This window comes from Rattus norvegicus, chromosome 20 (genome assembly GCF_021556685.1).
Source record: "Rattus norvegicus strain SHRSP/BbbUtx chromosome 20, alternate assembly SHRSP_T2T, whole genome shotgun sequence".
Lineage (NCBI taxonomy): Eukaryota > Metazoa > Chordata > Mammalia > Rodentia > Muridae > Rattus > Rattus norvegicus.
Window position 1 is genome coordinate 12,173,255 of NC_141553.1, and position 23,168 is coordinate 12,196,422.

The following is a 23,168-nucleotide window of genomic DNA, read 5'->3' on the forward strand; positions in this document are numbered from 1 at the left end:
CTGGTTCTTGCTGGAGAGTTCCAAGTCCTTCTGATGAGGAAGACAGACTTGATGATCCAGTCTCAGCACCCGTCTCAGGATCGTCTCGTTGAAAGGGATCATGGCTGCCGACTTTCTTCTTCGAGCATGTGATGGTTTGCATATGCTTGGCCCAGGGAGTGGCACTATTAGAAGCTGTGGCCTTGTTAGAGGAAGTGTGTCACTGTGGTGGGTGGGCTTGGAGACCCTCCTCCTAGCTGCCTGAGGATGCCCAGTCTGTTTCTGGCTTCCTTCGGGTGAAGATGTAGAACTCATCTCCTCCTGCACCATGCCTGCCTGGAGGCTGCCATGTTCCTGCCTTGGTGATAATGGACTGAACCTCTGAACCTGTAAGCCGGCCCCCATTAAATGCTGTCCCTTATAAAACTTACATTGGTCATGGTGTCTGTTCACAGCAATAAGACCCTAAGACAGAGCGTTTACCCTTTAGTTGGTCACAGCCACATTTGGAAAGCCAGTGAGTTTCTGAGAAACACAGAAACGTAGAATCCTTATCCGGGCAAAAGACAAAGACCTTGTAACACCCAGAATCCTCCGTGGTGTGGTGAGGATTATCCTGGACCCACTTTGAGTCGCATGGTCCTTTTCTTGTGGGACGGGTTCTGACACATCATAGATTTGTGTCACCATGCCCGGGCTACCTTTTCTTCCTCCGCTCCCCCTCCCCCATTGGTCTGTAGCATTCACTAGCCTGTCGTCCTCGTGGTGACTCTTATCTGAGTGCTCCTTTCACTGAGCTAATAATTGCTTCTGGGCCTCCAGGCTGGGAGCCCTTTCCCAGTGCTGAGTCACATCTGCCGACAGATGGGCCACAGCTTGCCTGACAGTTTGTCCCAGGGTACCGTCTATTGCTCTGATAAATGCCACGACCAAAAGCGACTTGGGGAGGAAGCGGTTTATTGGTCTTGTTGCAGTCGACTCATCCATCATCAGGGGAAACTGAGGCAGGAGCCAAAGTGGAGAGCGTGGAGGAGCGCTCATTGCTGCCTTGCTCAGCTGGCTCTCTCCATTTTGTTTTTCTTTTTCTTTTCTTTTCTTTTTTTTTTTTTGGTTCTTTTTTTCGGAGCTGGGGACCGAACTCAGGGCCTTGCGCTTCCTAGGTAAGCGCTCTACCACTGAGCTAAATCCCCAGCCCCCCCATTTTGTTTTTCAAGACAGGGTCTCACTCTGTAGCTCTGGCTGGCCTCGAACTCACAGAGGTCTCCCTGCCTTCTGCCTCCCCAGTGCCCACTAGGTGGTGCCGCCCACAGTGGACCGGGCCCTCCCACAGGAATCAAAATCAAGGAAATGCCGCACAGATTCCCATTTGCACACTTGAGAGTCAGTCTTCCAAACGACTCTGGCTTGTACCGGATTGAGAAACCCAGTGAGCAGCACAGTTCGATACCTGAAGACTCTGATGTTTCCTTTCTTCACTGTGACAAAGATACTGCTAGGAGTGATCCATGAAGCCTCTGGGAATGGATATGGGCCAAAGCTCACTGACGCCTACATCTCTTCGGGGTAAACACTTGTACGGACTGTGAGGTACTCAGGGCCGCGTGTCTCTACCTGCTGGTGACCTAGCCGAGACCACGTTGGGAAGAAAGATTCCCTAGGCTTGCAACAGAATACCCACCAGGACTTCTGGGGGATGGCATCACGGATCCCCAGGTTGTGGTTTACTCCGTGGTCACATGATCTCTCACTTTGGAGTCTGGAGTCTAAGAGGATGGTGTCTCGGGGTGGGTCCTTCTGGGCGCGTCTCTCTTTGGCTTGTAGATGATGTCTTCTTGTGTCCTCAGGTGGCTGTCCCCCTTCGTATCTGTGTCCTGATTTCTTTAGGTAAGGACTGAGTCCTGTTGGATTAGGCTGGGACAGGTCCCCAGACCTTACCACGTCCGTGATGGAAGGTACCATTCAGGCTGTATAGCTCAGTGCATAGGTAGACAACATCAGCTTCCGAAACTAAAAGAAAGACCTAATCCATCAAAGTCCACATAGTTCTGGAAAAGCCTCGAAATGCACTAACCTTGCTCTTTGGATTTCATAGCTCTGCTTCTGGCTAACTATTCTTGTTGATCGAAATATGTCAACCTAGAACATGTTCTCTTGTTTGTGCTTTTAGAAGTTCACCCTGAGAAAGGTTCAGGGCTATACTGGGATTCCCGAATACCCAGTAGAATCACTGACAGCCTGATAGAGACTTCTGTTGGCTTCCACCCAACAGAGCTGTCCTCATGGGTGACACAAGGGGCCCATGATGGCCCCTTTATTTTGCCTTAATGATCTCCTTCAGCACCCCATCAATAAATTCATTGTCATCCCCAGGGCCCTGAGAGTTAGGACTTTTAGGAGAAGGCACTCAGCCTATCAGGGCTGTTTCTCTCTGTGCAGCCTCGCCTATGGGACTATGGGACTCTGTGTCACTTGGAGTGAGCTTGCAGTCTGTGGCTAGGTATGGCTTCTATATTCGATGCCCTTTCACAGCTCCCAGCTGTCCTTAGACAAACCCTTGCCTGGCTATGTCCCTGACACAGGCAAGAATCTGCAGCCTGGCCTGGGGTCCTCCTCTCATGGAAACCTGGCTTCAGATGCAGCCTGACTGGGGGCTCATACCCCCCCTTCAGGCATGCACTGGATGATGCCTGTGCCTGTGCCTCATTATGCCAAGGGGCCATGGCAAAGTCCGGGTGGCCCCTTTAGTATTGCAGGGGTTACAGGGAGAAAGTCATTAGATCTCTCCTCCTTCCCTAGAACCTCTCTGGGCTTTTGGTGGAATCGCCTGAGCCCTTGACTGTCACAATTGCTTATCTCTTCCAACCCTAGCAACCGCTAACCATCTCCAGACAACTCTTCGTGCAGCCTGGGATGCCCAATTCTGCCTCTCTCTCTCCCGACCCCACGTTGTCCCATGGTTCCTGACGTCAATTTTCCTTCTGTTCTTTTATTCCCTTTGCTAGGCAGTGAGGTGGAAGCCACAGGCCGCCTCCCAGCTGTCCAAGGAATCTGGGGAGATGTCAGAGCCACAGCTGCCTGTCCCGTGGGCGCTCACTCGCACATCCATTTGCCATCTGTTAGGGGGCCCAAGACTCCTCGTCATGCCTGGCAGGGCGAGCCCCTAAGAACTGCTCCATGCTACCGTCCTCAGACAGCGGTTCCCCAGGAGTGTCTGAGGTACCTGGTGTGGTGGTCACCCTTAAGTCAACTTCATGAGATCTAGAGTCACGGGAGAGATGGGTTTCTGGGCATGCCTGTTGGGGATTGTTTTGATTGGGTTAATTCAAGTGAGAAGACCATTCACTGTGAGTTGGCACAATTCTCTGGGCAGGGAGTCTAGACTATAAAATGGAGAAACCAGGCTGGGCACATACATTCACTGCACACACACAATTTTCTTTTCTTTTTTTTCTTTTTCTTTTTTTTGGGGGGGGCATGGGGGGACTATGGATGTTACGTGACAAGCTGCCCTGCCTCTTGAGGCTGTGACTTTTCCTCCACGATGAGCTCAGACTGTAAGCCAAAATCAACTCTTCCTTACGTTGCTTTTCTCAGCCTCATGGCCTGCAGCCCTGAGGAGGGTGGTTTTGAACTCCAGACTTCCAACTGGATGGGCTTTTCCTCCTTAGTGGTATGGTCTTACCAGGACAAAGGCCATAGAGAACGTCAGTGCCGCTGCGAGATCAGATAAGATATTTTCAGGTTAACATCACCAGGGATATCCTCTTTTATTTTTTTATTTTTATTTATTTATTTATTTATTTTTGGTTCTTTTTTTCGGAGCTGGGGACTGAACCCAGGGCCTTGCGCTTCCTAGGCAAGCGCTCTACCACTGAGCTAAATCCCCAACCCCGATATCCTCTTTTAAAAAAGTGCGGGTCAGAGTGAGCGATTTTCACATGAAGAGCCGTAGATGAGGTCTTCACGGGGGGGTCTTTACGGCAACCATCATGGCTGACCCAAGAGAAGGAGGTCATTCAGAAGCAAACCCGTATGTTCTCTTACACAATGCTCAATAACACCCAGACACACAGCAGCCACCCGGAGGACACCCGAATCGCCAGCCCTCCCAACACTGTGCATGGAACTCTTCAAGCCTGACAGTGAAGGCGACTGATGTTGTCTTAGGAGAAACCTGTAAGGTTTATTAAGGAAGGGGTGCTGTGGTTGGAGTTCTTAGCATTTTTTAAAGTTAGCTTTTAAGGGGCAGTTTCAGGTTTTAAGAAACGCACGCCATTCCGATGACTCCCCGTGTCGCCATCCCACCCATCCACAGAAGGCACAGCGCTGAGCGGATACGGATGCATTCTTATTAATGACCCAGTGGGATACCTTCAGATTTGCCCTCCGTCCGGCACTCTGTGGGGCTGGACAAATGTCTAATGACACATGACCAGTCGATTGGCCCTGTTTAGCAGGTTAATGATCAAACGGGGCCTCGTCAAGATTCAAAATGTAACAGTCATAAGCTTTGTCATATATTTTCTTTCCTTCTGAAAATATTAGCTTTGGAAGGAAGCCTTTTTCATACGCAGCCACTGTTCAAGCTCCAGGCATCGGTCCACAGAGCAGTCTGCCTATCTTATCTGAGTTTACAGACACGTGGTCCAGAACTTCCTCCTCCTCCCGGAGGAAGCTGACACCTGAACGGAATCTTTGACTCAGAACACTGCTCGCTCCAGAGGAGCATGCTGGCGCTATGGGCTGAAGTTTATGGGGAAAGTGAGGGAGGAGGCCGGTGCTTTTCCTGGACACGTATCCGAGTTTGTGCGCTCACTCGCTCACGTCTGCCAGGAAGCCGTCATCTTTCAAACAGAGGTGTCAGCCTTGCCTGCTCTCTTTGGGAGGGAAGGCAAGCTTTGTGGAAAGGAACTGGAGTTGTGCAGAGGCTGCACGGGTGGGACCAGGTGGCCCTCTGTTCTACCCTCCAATACTCCTCAACTATCCCAGGACAGAGGGACGGTATGGAAGGCAGGGGAGAAAGAGGAAGGTGAATGTTGCTGCTTTTTGTAGAGAACGGCTTGCCCAGTTATCCTTGAAGATTTTTAGTCTCATCACTTGAAAGACAGAGGCAGGAGGATAAGAAATCTAAAGCTATCCTTAACTACTCAGGGAATTTGAGGCTAGCCTGGGCTACATGGGACCCTGTCTTCAAAGAAACATTTTTTAAAAATTCTTATTCTGTTGGATATGCCAAATTTTACAAGTGTGCAAACTTTCTTGGGCGAAAGTGTCTATACTGTTGACATGATTTCTCTGTGATATGCTGGGCCTATCTTTCCACATAGATTCTCACCCTTAGTGTATCTCTCACTGATCATCGTCCTGCCTGGCTCCTGGGGTTTGGAGTGGGCTCTCTGCAGAGGGCAGGTGCTTTGCTCTGCACACCAACGGAAGGGCTAACTTGTGATTCACTGCTCTCCATGTGGGCTCCCTGGGCTCTCCTCAGGCTGGGGGAAGAGGGTTGATCAAGGGGACCTGCCGGTCTAGTGGGATTCTGTGGATTACCAAGAGAGGGTGGCCTGCCTACAGCACAGCCTCACTGGCTGTGTCAGCACCACCTTCACAGTAGACACTCTCTGGAGAGGGGAGAAAGAAGTTCCAGAAATACCCTTTAAGATAGACTGACTATGAGTGGGGTTGAAGGAAAGAGCTTAGCGGCTGGAAGCCTTACTGGCTGCTCCTCTAAAGGACCCAGGTTCAATTCTCAGCACCCACTTGGTGGCTCACAAGTGTCTGTAACTCCACTTCCAGAGGATCCATGGGAACAGGCACATGTGTGGTACGCATGTATATGCACACAGGCAAGATGCCCATACACATAAAATAAATCTCTCAACCAAAGTTGGGAAGGCAACTTTGGTTAAAACTTGGACTGTCCACACCCTGTGGCCAATTGTGTCTGGCTTATGTCAGCAAATTTGCAAACTGGCCTTTAAATGCCCACCTCCCCTTCCAGCAGGTCTGGTTTTATCCGACTTTTCCATTGGTCCTTGCAGGCCCCGCAAAAGCAAACCCAGGAATTTGACTGAGTGTGTAGAAAATCCAAAGAATTTGTAGATAAGTCCTTCAGATTAAAGGTGAGTTTAGTGTCAGTGCAGATCTCGCTGCTTTCTCTTGGCGGGCAGTTCAGGCCTTGGCTTTTTCTCCTGTGGGGATAGGGGATGACGTAGCTCTTCTGACGCTGGTCTGTGGATCTGCTCAGCAAACACTTACTTTTTAGTTACAGTAGGTGAATTATATCTCCACAAAGCAGTCAGTTGCTTGCTTTTTTTTTTTTTTTTTAAAAAGTGAGTATGGCAAAGACCTTGGGTGAGGTAAATATAGAAACATCACCTAACAGTTAGACCCGAAGCGAAAGTTTAGAAAATGCCATGATTTCAATAGCATTGAAAACCACCAAATAGCTAGTGTGTGTGTGTGTGTGTGTGTGTGTGTGTGTGTGTGTGTGTGTGAAGTCTATATGCATGAACATAGGAAGTTCCATAGGAGGGTGTCGGTGTCTTCTCTTATCTCTGCCATATTGCCCTTGAGATAGTCTCTCACCAATCAGGGAGTCCGACATTCGGCTAAGCTGACCAGCAAGTGAGCGTCTCGCATCCACCTGTCTTGGTTCCCCAGAGCTAGGGGTACAGACAAAGGCAGCCTGGCTTTCTCTGTAGGGACCAGGAATTTGAACTCAGCTTCTCAGGTCAACAGAGCAAGCACCCTTCCCCACTGACCTGTCTCTCCTCACAAAGAACTTCGAAGACTATAAACTATTTACTAAGGTTGGTGAAGGAAAACTTAGATAGACGAAGGGAGGTCATATTTTCAGGCACTAAAAGACAAATTACAAAAATCATAAAGAAAAAAAATAGATCCCGTGGGTGGGTCATTGAAAATTCCCTGGGATTCCCATATGAGTGTATACGGCCTGGGACACCGTGGGTCCAGCAATGGCACAGAGACAAGAACGCAGGGAGACACTCTTGGTCACCCAAGCAAGGAAAAGGGGGACTCACCACCAGAAGCTAAGGCAGAACACAGTTACAGACACCAGGCAAATGACGTCACTCAGCCGAGGTGGGTGGAGCAACAGACGCCACAGTTCAGGTGATTTAGGGAACCTCTGCAGTGTAGGAAGCCCCGTGAGAAGATAGACGGGAAGAGCTATGTAGCATGCCACACAGAACCAGGTCCAGAGCCAGGACCAGTGACAGATGAACTGGCATGAAGGATGAGACCATGTTGTGTTCAGAAGGGAGCACAGGGTTGTCATAGGGTCTTATTGCTGTGAACAGACACCATGACCAATGCAACTCTTCTTTTTTTTTTTTTTCCTTTGGTTCTTTTTTTTTTTTTTTTGGAGCTGAGGACTGAACCCAGGGCCTTGCGCTTCCTAGGCAAGCGCTCTACCACTGAGCTAAATCCACAACCCCCCAATGCAACTCTTATAAGGACAATGTTTAATTGGGGCTGGCTTACAGGTTCAGAGGTTCAGTCCATTATCACCAAGGCGGGAGCCTGCAGCATCCAGGCAGGCCTGGTGCAGGAGGAACTGAGAGTTCTACATCTTCATTGAAGGCTGCTAGAAGACAGGCTTCCAGGCAGCTAAGAGGAGGGTCTTAAAGCCCACACCCATAGTGACACACCTACTCCAGCATGGCCACGCCCACTCCCATATGCCACGCCCACTCCTACAGGGCCACACCTTCTAATAGTGCCACTCCCTGGGCTGAACATTGACAAATCCTCACGGACAATGTCCTGTCTACATAAAACAGAGGCTTGGAAATGGGTGCTCAAGAGACCTCACTGTCAGGGGCTTGTGTGTATCTAGGGAGGTTAGCTGGGAACCCAACTGGCAGAGCAAAGATTGGTGACATGCCTCCCAACAGGTCAGCTTACCTAGACAATAGGATATCGCCCCACCATTAAAATGAAGGTTCCCTGGGACTGGTACAAGGTGTGGTGTAGATGCTCCTGGGCAGATGTTGGGGATGCTGAAGATTTACACTGTGCCACAGTGAGAGAGGAAGAATTATTTCCCAGATCCATGGGCTCCGTTCATGCTCTGGACCAGCCCAACTCGATACCTGCTGTATGTGTCTGCTGTGATTCTGCCTTAGGGATGACGATTGGATAGAATAACCCCATTATCCAACTGACCGCACCTTCTCCCAAGTCCACAGCAGGGGTGGGGCAGAGTGATGGAGACCCACAGCCCCCTTTCCTTCCTCTACTGCCTCTATGGGCATGCACCCCACAGCTCTTCAAGTCCCCTGAGCCGTTGTAAGCCCAGAACCACTTGATTTCAAGTCCTGTGACCAGCTTGTGAGGCCAGGATAGGAATCCAAAGGCCTCTGGGCTGAAGCCTCAGCTCTGTGCTAGGAGCAGCACTGGCCTCTGCCCTCAGCGGAGGACCCAGTGCATCTCTGGGGACGTCTGTCCACAGTTCACACTCCTGCCTTGTTGTTCCCAGTCATTTCTAGGAAGCAAGCTTCAGGACACTGTCAGGAATGAGCTCTGCAGGCCATACTTCCGCCTCAGTGTGTGTGAATGTGTGTGAGAGAGTGTGCGTGACTGTGTGTGTGAGAGAGTGTGCATGTATTGTGAGTGTGTGTATGTGTGAGTGTGAGTGTGCCTGAGTGTGTGAGCATGCGTGCGTGACTATGTGAGAGAGTATGCATGTATTGTGTGTGTGAGAGTGTGTGTGTGTGAGTGTGTGTGAGTGTATGTGAGTGTGAGTGTGTGAGAGTGTGTGTGAGTGTGTGAGAGCATGTGTGTGAGTGTGAGTGTGTGAGAGAGTGTATGAGTGTGTGAGAGTGTGAGTGTGTGTGTGTGTTCACACACATGTGACGCCAGAGGCCTTCCAGTTGCCAGGATTCATCCATCTTCCCTAAGGAGCCTCTTGGGAACTCCAGAGCCCAGGAGGACAGGCATGGCCAGCCTTGTTCTTCCATTGCTTCAGAACCAGCTGGGAGCAAAGCGCCGGAGCTCCCCTCTCTTCATTTCTGCACCATTCAAGGGTGTGGCTCCCGAACTTGAAAATGCCTGTGTCCGTACATACACATACCCACATACACACACTGCAGATGTGTGCTCAAGCCAAACACACACACACACACACGCACACACACACAGAGTCTCATCACATATACACATGAATTATAATATGAACATACATGAGCTTTTACATGTGTACACATGTGTGTGTTTACATGCATTACCATGTCCATCCATGGCATATGTCTTTACACATACACACGCAAGTGTATACATCTGCCTAGACTTCTTCAGTGCTGGGCCCGACTTGCTTTGGAACCCACTGATTTTTAGCAATGGCAAGTAGGGACCCTTGCTCAACCCAGCATGGGCTGAGGGGTCCACCATACCTCCTAAGCTCCCCAGGAGACCCAAGGCTGGAATTCTGAGACCCAGGTCCTGGGGACAAGGAGGCCTGCCCAAGTCTCCCCTCAAGTCCTAGAGAAGCCAGGCTGGGCTTTTATTCTTCAGTCTTGTCTAATCTGTAGAGATACCAGGCCAGGACAATTTGCCCGGTGATGAATTAGCCGATAACTGCTCTGAGATGACATGGAATTTAAGGGCTTTTATCGGAGACACCAAGAAGCATGCTGGGAAGCGGAAGCCCTTGGAGCCTAGGAGCACAGTTGACTAGGAAATGAACCAGGACCAAGAAAGAGGGGAGACCCACTCCTCCCCAGTTCTGACTTGGTGGCTCTGGCGTGGTCACTTCAAGTTCACATGAGAAGAAGCACATGTTCAGGGCAGGCAACAGACACAAAGGCCAGGGATCATTGGGGTCTCTGCAAAGAGAAGACCCAGAAGAGGCCAGCATGGAGCCTCAGGACACCTGTGGTCTCTCAGGGTTTGGGAGCACCATAGAGATCCAGTGCTGGGTGCTAAGTGGCCAGAGTGTGTCAGAGTGCGCCCATGCGCGCCAGCCCGTGAGTACCTGCCCAGCAGCTCATGCCTCGCGGGTCTAAGATGGGCACCTCCATCTGCTTCCCTGGAAGTTCTAAGTGAGGGGCCCTTGTGTGTGGGGTATATCTGGCTATGTGTGGCCATGATAGGTGGGTCTCCCACAGCCTTCAGGGGTTAACGGGGCCCACAGATGCTGGGGGAAAGGAGGGCTTGGGTGAGTGCAATATTCACCCTTCCTGTGGGGCAGAGGGCTTATCTGCCCCTCCCAGGACCACTTCCTTTCTCCCACGCAGATAATGGATGGAACCCATCCCTGGAAAGTCTGACAGCGTGGCCTCAACCTGACCTCTTTCCATACATCAGGAGGCTGCACATCCTGCTGAGTGCTGGCACCTGGGACCTACTTCCTGCCCCGGGGCTGGCTGGAGGCTATGGGCTAGCCCCGAGGGCAACCTCCTGTGCTAAGACTGTGGCACAGCCCAGATCTCCTTCTCCATCTCGGCTCCAGCTGTAGAGGAGCTGCAGGCCTGCAGGCTAAGATGTGGGATGCTGAGGTCTGATCAAAGCAGGCTGTGTGGAGGGTGCCTGAGAGATGAAAGCCAGAGGTCTGTGCCTCCAGGGGCTTCACAGAGGAAGGCCACCTCCCAGCCCAGCTGCAGGCTGGACAACTGACCATTGCCAACACCCACGCTCTCTGCCCTCAGAGACCGGCTGTCAAGTCCAGTGTGCTCCACCAACAGCTCTCTCTGCCTGCCCCACCGGTTCTCTTACCTGCCTCTCATGGCCCATGGCCTCCCTCAGCCCAGGCTCGCACAGCCCTCATTCTTGCCCCGTCCTGCAGGTGGCTAGAGCGCTGCTGCCGTGGGTAACACTTGGCTCAAGGGCCTCCATATCTCTGTAAGTCACACTCAGAGGGGAAGTGACTGCCAGGTTTCTTGACCTTTGAGGTCCTGTCCTTGTACTGGGTGGACTCCATTTCTTTATCTGTTAGTATTCACTATTACTTGCTATGCTGAGTAATGTCTCACACACACACACATACACACACACACACACACACACACAGAGGACACATATACACAGCATACACAGGGTATGCACATATAAGCACAAATATACCACACACAATACACATGCACACATACCAATCATGTACACACATGATAGATTCACACATGCGCGTGTGTACCTGTATAGGTGAAAACATGCACACATACCAAGCACACACACACATGATACATGCACATATGCTTGTGTGTACATGTATAAACAAAAGCATGCACACATTAATATTGTTGTGGGTTGAGCAGTGTCCTGTGCTGGAGTCATGACACTGGACCTGTGACTGTGACCTTCTCAGGAGATGAGGTCTTTCCAGTCTGCTTCAAGTGAGGACTTTGGATTGGCTCCTTGCGTGTGACTATGTCCTTATGCAAAGAGAAGACACAGACACAGGCAGTCACACAGGAAAAATGCCATGTGAAAGTGGAAGTGGCAATCAGGTGTCCTACAACTCATGGGACAGCAAGATGGCAGGCAATTGGAGAAGTGGGCAGCAGAAGAGATGGGCAGAGCCTTCTCCTTCCCTTCCCTTGCAGTGCAGAGGGGTCAGCCTGTTTGCATCCTCCCAGGTTTCTGACCTAAGGAGCTGAGATGCCGAGTGTGTGTTGTGTAAGCCTGTTTATGATGCCTTACCATGGTGGAGCCAGCGTGTTGACACACCAGTGCGTGTGTGTGTGTGTATGTGTGTGTGTACATGCACACCCGACTGTTACAGGGGTACACACATGCACACACACACATCACACATGCACACACTCACATGCACACACCTGACACCATACACACACACATACACCAGACATTACACATGCACACATACACACCAGACGTCAAACATGCACACACACCTAATATCACACAAGCACACACACGTGCTCACAACTGACACCATATATACACACACACCTGACATCACACATACACACACACACACACCAGAATCACACACACACATGCACACACACCAGACATCACACATGCACACACACCTAACATCACACAAGCACACACACCCGACTATTACATAGGCACGCGTGTGGGCACATACCCAACTATCACACAGGTACACACATACACACCTACCCAACATCACAGGAAAATACACATGCACACACACCAAACTATCACACAGGTGCGTGCACACATACACATTGTTGACACACTGGTTCAGAGATGAGGCTCTAGAGGTGATTTAGAGAAAGTGAAGTCATCATGGTAGACCTTGATCCAGAATGTCAGTGTCCTTATAAGAAGGTAGCAGAACACGGACACACAGGAGGAAAGGCTCAGGAGGAATCTGATCTGTGACAGCTTGCCCAGTATGTATTGGTGGGTTACTTAAGTCCCCGCAGAAGACTTTTGTCATTACAGCATTAGGATGCTCAGAGCCTCCACTTCACTTGGGGGCTGACACGCCCCGATGCCACGCCCCGATGCCACGCCCCCGACGCCATCCCCCCCCATGCCACGCCCCTGATGCCATGCCTGAATTAGGTATTACTAGAGAAGAAAACGAGAAGTAGCAATCTAACACTTGAACACGTACACAAAATGCTTCATAAAGTGCAGGAGAACCGGAACCTAGAAGAGATTTTACATGCCCGCCTGACCAGGAGTCGCTTAGCTCAAGAATGCCAGCTTTGTTAACTACTGAAAAAGAAATATAATTCACGATAGTGGCAGAATGAATCCTACATATATTATATGCATAAATATATATGTGTGCTTATAGAGAATATATATAATCATGGTTGGGGTCGCCACAAGATGAGGGGCTGTATTAAGGGTCACAGCATTAGGAAGGTTGAGAGCCACTGCCTGGGGGAGAGGAGCTGAAGGTAGGACCCTAAGTGCAAAGAATCATCAAGGAAGACCGAGGATTCGGAACGGCCCCTCTTCATCCCTGTAACTTTAATTTTCTTTTTCGTTTTAAGTTATTTTAAAACAAAGCAGTAGCAGTGTTTGGGGCGGGGTAGGTTGAGTAAGAAACGGCCATTTCCTTCCAAGGGAAGTGACCATATGTTCATGATCACAGCAAAGAGGCCCTGAGACCAAGTTCAAGGAGCTGTTTGCCGGCAGTGTGCTGAGGCTGCATATTTTCGAAGCCGACCTTAGCTCCCTCTCGAGTTCTTTTTTTTTTTTTTTTTAAAGATTTATTCATTTATTATATATGAGTACACTGTAGCTGTCTTCAGACACACCAGAAGAGGGGATCGGATCTCTTTACAGATGGTTGTGAGCCACCATGTGGTTGCTGGGAATTGAACTCAGGACCTCTAGAAGAACAGCTAGTGCTCTTAACTGCTAAGCCATATCTCTAGCCCGTTTCTCTTTCTTTTTAAGGTGACTGTCACTGCCACTTGTCACATACTACCCAGGGGACCTATATCCCCCACAATAAGCTCTGTCTGGGCACTAGAGGTCAGATTCACAAGCCAACAGACTCTCCTGTCACAAATGGAAGGCATACTTGACCTCACAGGGTACTATGGTGTCTGAGCCTTCAATCTGAGGTGTCAACACACCTAGGGAGGAAGTATGAAAAGAGACCTGTTTCAGACAGACAGGGAAGATGGCCAAGGACACCCTTTCTTAAGATCCCAGGACTCGGGCTGGAGAGATGGCTCAGTGGTTAAGAGCACTGACTGCTCTTCCAGAGGTCCTGAGTTCAATTCCCAGCAACCACATGGTGGTTCATAACCATCTGTAATGGGATTCGATGCCTTCTTCCGGTGTGTCTGAAGACAATGACAGTGTACACATATACATAAAATAAAATAAATAAATTTTAAAAAAAAGAACCCAGGACTCTCACAGAGACCTATGGAACCTGAGATCCCTGTTGTGCTGGTTTACTCCAGCTTGACACAAGCTAGAGCCATCAGAGAGGAGGGAGCCCTAGTTAAGAAAATGCCCCCATAAGATCTAGCTGTGGGCAAGCCTGTAGGGTATTTTCTTAATCAGTGATTGATGGGGGAGGGCCCAGCCCGTGTGGGAGGGCCCATCCCTGGACTGCTGGCCCTGAGTTCTATAAGAAAGCAGGCTGAGCAAGCCATGGACAGCAAGCCGGTAAGCAGCACTCCTCCATGGCCTCTGCATCAGCTCCTGCCTCCAGATTCCTGCCGCGCTTGAGTTCCTGCCCTGACTTCCATCAATGATGAACTGTTACATAGAACTGTGAGTGAAGTAATCCTTTCCAAGTTTCTTTTGGGATTGGTTTTTTATCATAGCCATAGTAACCCTAAGGTACAGGGATCATGGGTATCACTGTCATGGACCTGGCCATGTTATTTGGGGGATGATCGTGGAAGGATTTTGGAACTTTGGTCCAGAAAAGTCACTGAGGGTTCAAAGCTTGCTGTGTGGAGCTTGGGAGGTAAGACTGTTGGGAGCAGTGTAGAAGGCAGCGTCCTACCAGGCTTGGGAAGTTCTGGAGAGAAGTTTGAGGGTCACTTAATCACTCTCTTGGGGACATGTGCTATTTTGAGTTGAGAATCTTTGGTTCTGGTTAGTAGGGGCTGAAAAATCTGCTGATTAACAAGAGACCAGAACCAATAAAACCTTGTTTTTCTGGAATACTCCATGCTGGTCAGCTGGAGCTAAAAAAAAGTGGTGATTAAGAAAGAGACCAGTGTGAGGGCTGGAGAGATGGCTCAATGGTTAAGAGCACTGACTGCTCTTCCAGAATTGAACCCCAGTTCAATTCCCAGCATCTGGCAGCTCACTACTGTCTGTAACTGCAATTCCAGAGGATCAGACACCCTCACACAGACAGACACGCAGGCAGAACACCAATGCACATAAAAGAAAAACCAATTATTTACAAAAAGAAGAAGAGACCAGCATCACAGACAGGAATCCCACAGTCCAAGATCTGCCCACGGGCCCTATCTTCCTGGTAGACAGAATTTGTCTTGTGAAGAAGCAGGGGTGTCTGTGTGCTCAGGTGGGTTTGTCCCTGCCTGTCCCCAGCAAAGGCCAAGTCAGAATGATTACTCTGAGCCTTTGGCCACAGAGCTACTGCCAGTGTTCATGGGACCAAGTGTTAGGTCAATGCCATGAGCTCTTGTTGGAGTCTGGTCCTTGCCTCCCTGCACCTCGGCTGGCTTCTAGTGTCCTGGTTACCCTAGAGGAATGTGACGGAGAAGGTTCAGTGCAGGTCACATTGATAGTCACCCAGGTCATACTGAAAGGTTCTTGTCGCCAGTCCTCTTGGTGAGACTTAGAAGAAAGAGGTCAACCAGGGATGGGGTCTTTTCTCTGCTTTGGCCTCTGCATGAGACCAAAGCCCTACAGGATTCATGTTGGGGAATCACAGGTGATCCACATGGCTCCGGCAGGCCTTGCCCTTCTCCCATCCCCCTCTGCCTTACTAAACCACTAAATAACATTCCTAAAGCCAGCCACCAAGGTCTGTTCCCTTACTTGTCCACTTCCTCCTCCTGAGGCTGACCACCAAGGTCCAGCCATCAAAGTATTGAAGTCCAGCGATCCAAAAAGTTCTCTTTAGCTCACCTAATTAGCGTGTCCAATTAAAATTAAGCACCTTATCCTAACACTGGGTTTGCCCTTTTACCTTTTTTTAAAAGATTTATTTATTGATTGATTGATTATATGTAAGTACATTGTAACTGTCTTCCAACACACCAGAAGAGGGCATGAGATCTCATTACAGAGGGTTGTGAGCCACCATGTGGTTTCTGGGAATTGAACTCAGGACCTCTGGAAGAGCAGTCAGTGCTCTTAACCGCTGAGCCATCTCTCCAGCCCCCAGCCCTTTTACCTTTATAAACAACCATTTGCCTATGAGCCTAGATGGTCTCCTCTCTATCCAGAGGCAATCCTATATCCCTGCTCTGGGATAAAGACCCCCCTCCCCTCTCCTGTTCACTTTCTCTCCTCCCCCTTCTTCTATCTCCTGTCTTTGTCTTATTTCCTGATCTTTGTCCCTCTGGGGCCAATAAATCTTCTTTGTGCTGAGAACTTGATACTGGTCCTTTCAAGTATGAGACAGCCTTGGGAAGGCAGTCTAGCAAAGAGATTATGCAGTTGAGGAGGGAGGTAGCAGGACAGCAGGGAGCTGGGTCACAGTCCTGCTTGGAAGAGGATCTGTGTGACACCCCCTCATATGTCCCTTGCTCCAATGCTTCCTCTCCTCTTCAAGCCATGGCCGTTAACTCTAAGTGTCACCTTGACACATAGCCTGGAATCACTTGGGGAAGAAAAATCTCAAGGAGGGATTTCCTGGATTAGGTCAATGGGCAAGTCTGTAGGAGATTTTGTCCTGAGTGTGTTAATTGGTATGGGAAGATTGCCCACCGTGGGCAGCACCATTCCCTGAGTCTAGTCCCTGACTACATAGGGTTAAGAAAGCTAGCTTAGTACTAAGCATGTATGTATTCCTTTCTCTCTGCTCTTGACTTTGGAGCAACTGGCTCAGGACAATTGGATCCCTAGGGGAGGGGACTTCACTTGGGGCAGCCATACCCTTGGGTCCTGGACTCCTGGCTGACATCAGGAGACATGGAGAGAAGTTATGATGGGGAGCTGCTCCCCTTGAGAAGCGGGATCACAGGGACACTCAGGTGAGGATACCATCAGGAGAGAGCCACTCGTGGGAACATCCTGCTGGGGACCAAGGAAGCTGCCCTGTGCGAGGCCTGGGGTGCCCTCTACAGAGGCTGAAGTGGGAATGTCCTCATGGGATACACTTTGGCCACAGAATGGTTCACACTGTGACTCCATAGCAGAAATCAGTGTGTGCTATAACATGTCCCCTCCTCCCCTGGGTGACCTATCTTGTGTCAAGTGAAACTTCAGGATTTGTTTGTTTGTTTGAGGTTTTTTTTTCCCCTCTTCATGAAATTTCTATGAACTTATTTTTTTGCTTGATAACCCCAATCTGAGTTCTGATGTAGAGTAAAGCCCTGCCCCTCTTCTGATCTACACTCCATCAGTGACGTTCTGGTTACCTGCACTCGTCCCCTGTCCCTTGTCTCTGTGCTTAATCACTCTGAGGCTGTGATTTGGGCAAATAACGTTATCGTTGCTGTTGTTGCTGATGTCGATGATGGTGGTGGTGGTGGTGGTGGTGGTGGTGATGATGATGATTATGTTCTGTTTCAAGGAAGCCCCTGTGTCCTTGTTTGCTAATGGAAACACTGGCCATGCTCAACTTTCTCAGTCAGCTGGAGGGGGAAGGCTCTGGTTCCTTGCTTGTCCGGCAGACTTCCTGTGAGGAACATTGTCTCCTAAGAGAGATTTGAGAAGACAAAGGCAAATTGCCAAGCCTGAGGAACTCTTCCTCGAGGCCCTGGAAATCAGAGCCTGGGTGAAGAGGGCCTGAGTCAGCAAGCTATGGGCCTCCAGAGGTGCTGGCGTGTAGTCACTGCCTGAGTCATGTTCCTGTGAAGCCTTCAGGGGCCTTCTGAGACGAAGCTCCTCCCTCGTCTTCCTGCTTAAGCTTTGGGAGTTGAGAGCAGACTCTATTTTACACCATGTTTTCTTTATGGGCCACAGAAAGGCAGTAGCTGAAGAAAATGGGGTCAAGGTACCCCTTGGGGGTGTGGTGGCTTCTTCTCCTGAGCCCTGGGCGTGGTTTCCGTCTTGGCTGTTGTCTGGAAACTTGTGAGAAGTCTTGTGCTAATCTTGCTTCACATCCAGGTTGGCACATACCTCAGCCAAGAGACTATCCCTCTCTAGGAAGGAGTACTAACCTTGGTAAAGACAGGCATTGTATTGGTTGTGTGTCCCTGATGGCCAAGGCCATGGTAAGGATTGGGGTCCCAGGATGTGGGGACAGTGGTACTTTCTCCCGCCTCCACTTGCTCTGAAGGACTAGACCGTGTGGCTCTATTCATGCCCTGACGTGCTCCTCACGTACACACATTTGCACATACATACATACTTGTTCAGGGTCGATCATGGGAGCCAAGGGAATGACTCCACCCTGGGTTCTCTCATCTCCGAGAGCACAAGCTTGTACTTTCCTGACAGCCATGGGACAGCTGAACAATTTGGACTAGCTGTCTTCTACCATAAACCAGACCCAGGGGCATTTGGTTTCCTAGTTAAGACCTACATGACATGGCCACACAGATACCCTGAGGTATCTCCTTCACCATGCCTATTAGAAGGCATTTTCTTCATGTCACTTACCTTCCTCTGGCCTCTGTCAAGATAAAAGATCAGCCCTAGAAAGTGTTGGATGAAGAGTCCTCAGAACAGATCAGCCACCCACAACCTGACCTTGGAATCAACGGTCTTCACACACGCCTATATTCACAACACACACATGTGCCCATACCTCCACACACATGCACATATGTTGTCACCTAAAACATGTGCACATGCACACTCGTATATGCATGCACATACTGTATCTGGGATGAGTGGCTGGCACATGGTGCTCTTGGCTGGGCCCTGAAAGTGTAGAGGGTGTTCTGGCTATCAAGTACCTTGGCTGTGCTCAGCTGGAATGATCACAATAGCTTAAAGTGGAAGCCTCCAGAACATTCACAGATGTCTGGGATGGGCAAGGGGTGTGGGCAGGAAGTCAAGCTGGCTGTTGGGCTCTTAGACCTTCTTGCCCATCCCCTAGCTGTGTCCTTCCCCCACTAGCTATCTCTGAGTCACCCCTACCAGGGCCACTCTGTTCCCAGGCCCCACTGACCCTCCTCTCAGCCTGGAGTGCGGCCAGCTGCCTCTAACCTTTCTTCCAGCCTCCTGATCACCACGCCATTACCACTGACCTTCCCCACCCACACGATCCCCTGCTGGCCCAACTGAGGCCGGTGAGGTACCCAGAGGAACGGGGTGGAGTGGGCCTGGCTTTTCTCCTGCTCTCTGTTCCTCATGAACTTTCCTCCACAGTTGGAAACACACTTGAGGGCCTGTGGGCTGTAATGGCCCCCAGCTGGAGGGAACCACCTTAGGAAGCAGGAAGAGGCCTGTGAGAACAGTCTTCCGAAAGAGCATCAAGTGTACGCCTCTTGTCACTTTCCCTAGTCCTGAAGTCTCCTGTCTGAAAGCTGATCTGATCACAGTAGACCTCTCTCCCCTTGGCTGAGCCTTGACCCAGGAGGCACAAGGAGCGAAGTAGAGAAGCAAAACCTGGTTCTGGGTAACCCTCTGTCACGGGTGCCGAGCTTAAAGATTAAATCAGTAAGCTGCCGTGTGCTGCTTGAGAGGCTGCCTCTGGAGTTGCCCCCTCCACCCCATTTCACACTCAAACATGTTGGTCCCATGTCTGGAGATGGCCCCACTCGCTGTGGCATGGAGAGAAGAAAATACCAAAACAAGCCAAGAGCAAAATACAGTGACCTTGAGCACAGCTAGAGGTCAACCGTTTCCAACCAAGGTGACCACTGTTTATCCCGTGGCAATAAACAGTGGTGCTCACAGCGGGAAAGGGAAGCTGGACTGTTACCTGTGGGGAGCTCGGCCACCTGGAGAAAGCTCAATGGGGCTCCCTGGGGATCTCCAGCCGGTGCCCCAACTTCTCCAGTCAGTTTCTGCAGGATGCTGTGAATATCCAGTTCAGCGATGTCGTCTGTGTCAGTTACTATTTGTTATTTTGCTTGGAGGCCCCACTGCGAGGACTCTGTTCTTCTCGGACCTTGGGAGTTAAGGGGAGGGGGACACTCCAGCTATCTGCCCTTATGGGGGCCCAGTCTCCCATTTTTTTTTTTTGCTGTTTTGATTTTTTTTGATGTTTCGGATGTTTTGAGCGTCAAATTTGATGATTTTTTTTGTATACTCTCTATATATTCTTCGACTTTACCTAAATAAACTCATTCTTCCAAAACCGAAAACAGGACTGTCAAAGATCCTCCTCCGTACTCTGGAGAATAGTAGCCAAGTCACAGATGAGCGAAAACCGCCTGGGGGCGGCGTGGGGGGAGACCACAGGCATAGACCGCTGGTGTTTACATGCGTGGGATAAGAGATACAAGCTAGTGCAGTGTGGGCCTCTGCCCTCAGGGAGGGGGAACGGCCTGTTCCTAGGTCCCTGTGGGCTGTAAACTCTAGGAATCTTATCTTCAGATTGTATCTTAAGTGTTGGAAAAAAATGGCCTTTGCTCCAGCCCCAAAAGCTTGTCAGAATGCGGAACAGTTTTCTCTTCTACGTTGTTACCTCACCCCACTGGGGGTGGTCTAGCCCCTCCCACATGAGTATGTGTGTTGGTGCGTGCATGTGTGTGTGAATATGTGTGTACACGTGTGTGTGAATATGTGTGTACACGTGTGAGTGTGTGTATGTGTGTCTGTGCATGCATGTGTAAGTGTGTATATGTGTGAATGTGTATGTATGTATGTGTCCGTGCATGCATGTGTGTGTGAATGTGTGTGTACACGTGAGTGTATGAATGTGTGTATCCATGTGTGCATGTGTGTGTGAGTGTGTATGTGTGTGTATGTATGTGTGTGCGTGTGTATGCATGTGTGCGTGTGCGACTGTGTGTATGTGATGCTGCCTTTCCCTGCACAAGAGGAAAAGGAAACCTAATTCCCAATGGCTGTGTGGTACTTTGGCCCTCCCTCTCCTGTCTCACCGTAGGGAGTTGCCATCAATCTTGGGGTCCCCTGTGTCCCAGCTTTTATGCTCATTGTTGTTAAGGACGCTGCTCTGAGGCCAGGGCAAACTGCAACTCACTTGCACCTCTCAGAAGCTTGTCACAGGCTGGAAATCCCTGATCTCCTTTGTCTTAGACAAGGTTCGCTCTCTTGCCAAGGTTAGAGTGATCCTCCTGCCTCTGCCTCAGCCTCCACAGAGTTGGGGATACAAGTGTGGCACTCCACGCCTGGCACTGACTTCCTTCTTAAACAGCTCTCAGGCGGTTCCACTCCCACCTTCGGATCCTCCTACCTAGCCTTTGCACCTATCTCCTGGTTAGAGAGCCTGGCTGGTCACCCCTCTGTCCCTTCAGACTTCCCTCCCCTGTCTCTACAGGACAGTTGGCCAGCTTCTCCCTGGAATGGGTGCCTGTCCCTCATCTAATTGATTAAAGCACGCGTGGGCGGGTAACTGTGTCAGCCCAACGTCCCAGGTTCTACATGGAAAAGGCAAAGCTAAGTTCAGCCATTGACTCTGTATCCCCCCCCATCCCCGCTCCTCCCACGCCCCCCTCTCCTCACTGCTAGGTTTTAGCCCAGTGGCTTCTCTGCAGCTGAGCAAGAATTGCTGGAGCTTCTCACCCCATCAGGGTTCAGATGGCTGCGTGACTCATATCCCAGCCACTTCCTTCTGGATCTATTTCCCAAATATCCAGAGTTTCACTCGCAACAGCCAAGAAATTTCCATCTGTTCAGAACATACAATTAAAAATAAATCCAAGCCGCCAGAGGAAGCTATGACTCAGCAGGGTCCCAGAGAGCCTCTCGGCAGCCAGCCGCAAACGGGCCCCAAGCTCTGGCTCCACCCCCTTCCTTAACTCACTCTGCAAATGCTGACCCAGCTCCTGCTGTGGGACAAGTTCTAAGTGGACTGGCTTGTGCAGGTGATGAGATACCGCACTCCAGCAATCTTGCTAGGTCCCGCTGGAGCAGGGAAAGGCCAAGTGTGAGAAAAAGAAGAGAGTTTTCTTTCTGGTTGTGGTTTGAACCTCAAATGTCCCGCAGAGGCTCGGGCCTTGAAAGCTGGTTCATTCCAGGTGGTGATGCTATTTGGGATGGAAACCTTAGGAGGTGCGACCTAGCTTCAGGAAGTAAGTCCTTGGCCCCTGCTCTCTCTGTTTCCTGCCTACCATGAGGTGAGCGATGGCCACCACATTCTCTCACTCCCATAATGCTTTGCCCAAGCACAAGGGGACTGAGATGAAACCTCTGAAACCATGAGCAAAATACATCCTCCTCTAAGTAGTTTCTGCCCAGTATTGCATCCTAGTTCAGGACAAGTAACATAAGACCTGCCCCTATTTGCATCAGAGACAGAGATAGGCACGAACAAGAAGAGAGAGAGAGAGAGAGAGAGAGAGAGAGAGAGAGAGAGAGAGAGAGAGAGAGAGAGAGAGAGAAACAGGAAGACAATAACAGAATGCAGGGCTGGAGAAATGGCTCAGTGGTTAAGGGCACTTGCTGGGTTTTAGAGGTTAGAGGACCAGAGTTTACCTCTCACACTGGTGTCAGGCTGCTCCCAACCTCCTGTAACCCCAACTCTGGGGCATTCCAACACCTCTGGTTTCCGTAGGTTCCTGTATTCAATGCACATAACCCATAATGCACACACATACACATAGTTAAAAATAATTTTTGAAAAGGCATTAAGAGAGGGAAGGAGAAAAAGAGAAAGACTTGGGTGGGGGAAGAGGTAGACAGAGACAGAGAGATGGAGAACACACAGAGAGAAGCAGGTAGAGACAGAAAGAGACAGAGAGGAATACAGATACAGAGAGAGAGAGAGAGAGAGAGAGAGAGAGAGAGAGAGAGAGAAAGAGAGAGAGAGAGACAGAGACAGACAGGCAGAGACAGAGACAGAGACAGAGACAGAGAGACAGAGACAGAGAGAGACAGAGACAGAGAGACAGAGAGAGACAGAGAGAGACAGAGAGAGACAGAGACAGAGACAGAGACAGAGAGACAGAGACAGAGAGACAGAGACAGAGAGACAGAGACAGAGAGACAGAGACAGAGAGACAGAGACAGAGAGACAGAGACAGAGAGACAGAGACAGAGAGACAGAGACAGAGAGACAGAGAGACAGAGAGACAGAGACAGACAGAGACAGACAGAGAGACAGAGACAGACAGAGACAGACAGAGAGACCGAGACAGACAGAGACAGAGAGACCGAGACAGACAGAGACAGAGAGACCGAGACAGACAGAGACAGAGAGACAGAGACAGAGACAGAGAGAGACAGACAGAGAGAGGTGGATGGAGATGCTGCCATACTGCAACACATGCATTGTTCTGTTTGCCTGCCGAGCCCAGGTCACTTTGAGACATCTAGGGCCTCCCCTCCTGTCCTATGTCAAAGTGTTTCCAGTCATTGTGAATGATGTGGCTGTGAATGGTCCTGCTATGTCAGCAGCGAGCAAGAGCCCCAGGTCCTTACATCTCTCTGACACTTGGAATCAGGATTTTTCCCTTTGGCCTGACTGCTAGCCAGGTATCTTGTGGTTTAATTTGCAATTTTTGGAGTTGGTGGGGGGAGGTCCGTGA

General features: G+C 50.1%; 1 protein-coding gene and 1 long non-coding RNA gene across 3 annotated transcripts in view; one reads left to right on the plus strand and one right to left on the minus strand.

Annotated features, from left to right (window-relative positions):
• Window positions 1–3,606: 3,606 nt before the first annotated feature.
• On the minus strand, window positions 3,607–21,389 carry LOC120098894 (uncharacterized). The gene is made up of 3 exons (XR_015645674.1): window positions 21,205–21,389; window positions 19,436–19,624; window positions 3,607–3,693 (listed from the first exon to the last, which is right to left on the minus strand). It is a non-coding gene; the product is annotated as an uncharacterized LOC120098894 (long non-coding RNA).
• Window positions 14,042–23,168, plus strand: part of Col18a1 (collagen type XVIII alpha 1 chain) — a 159,397-nt gene continuing 150,270 nt past the window's right edge. For both annotated transcript variants that reach the window (XM_087598405.1, XM_087598406.1), the window contains exon 1: window positions 14,042–14,184. The gene's annotated coding sequence lies outside the window, so the exon portion shown is untranslated. The remainder of the gene's footprint in view (window positions 14,185–23,168) is intronic.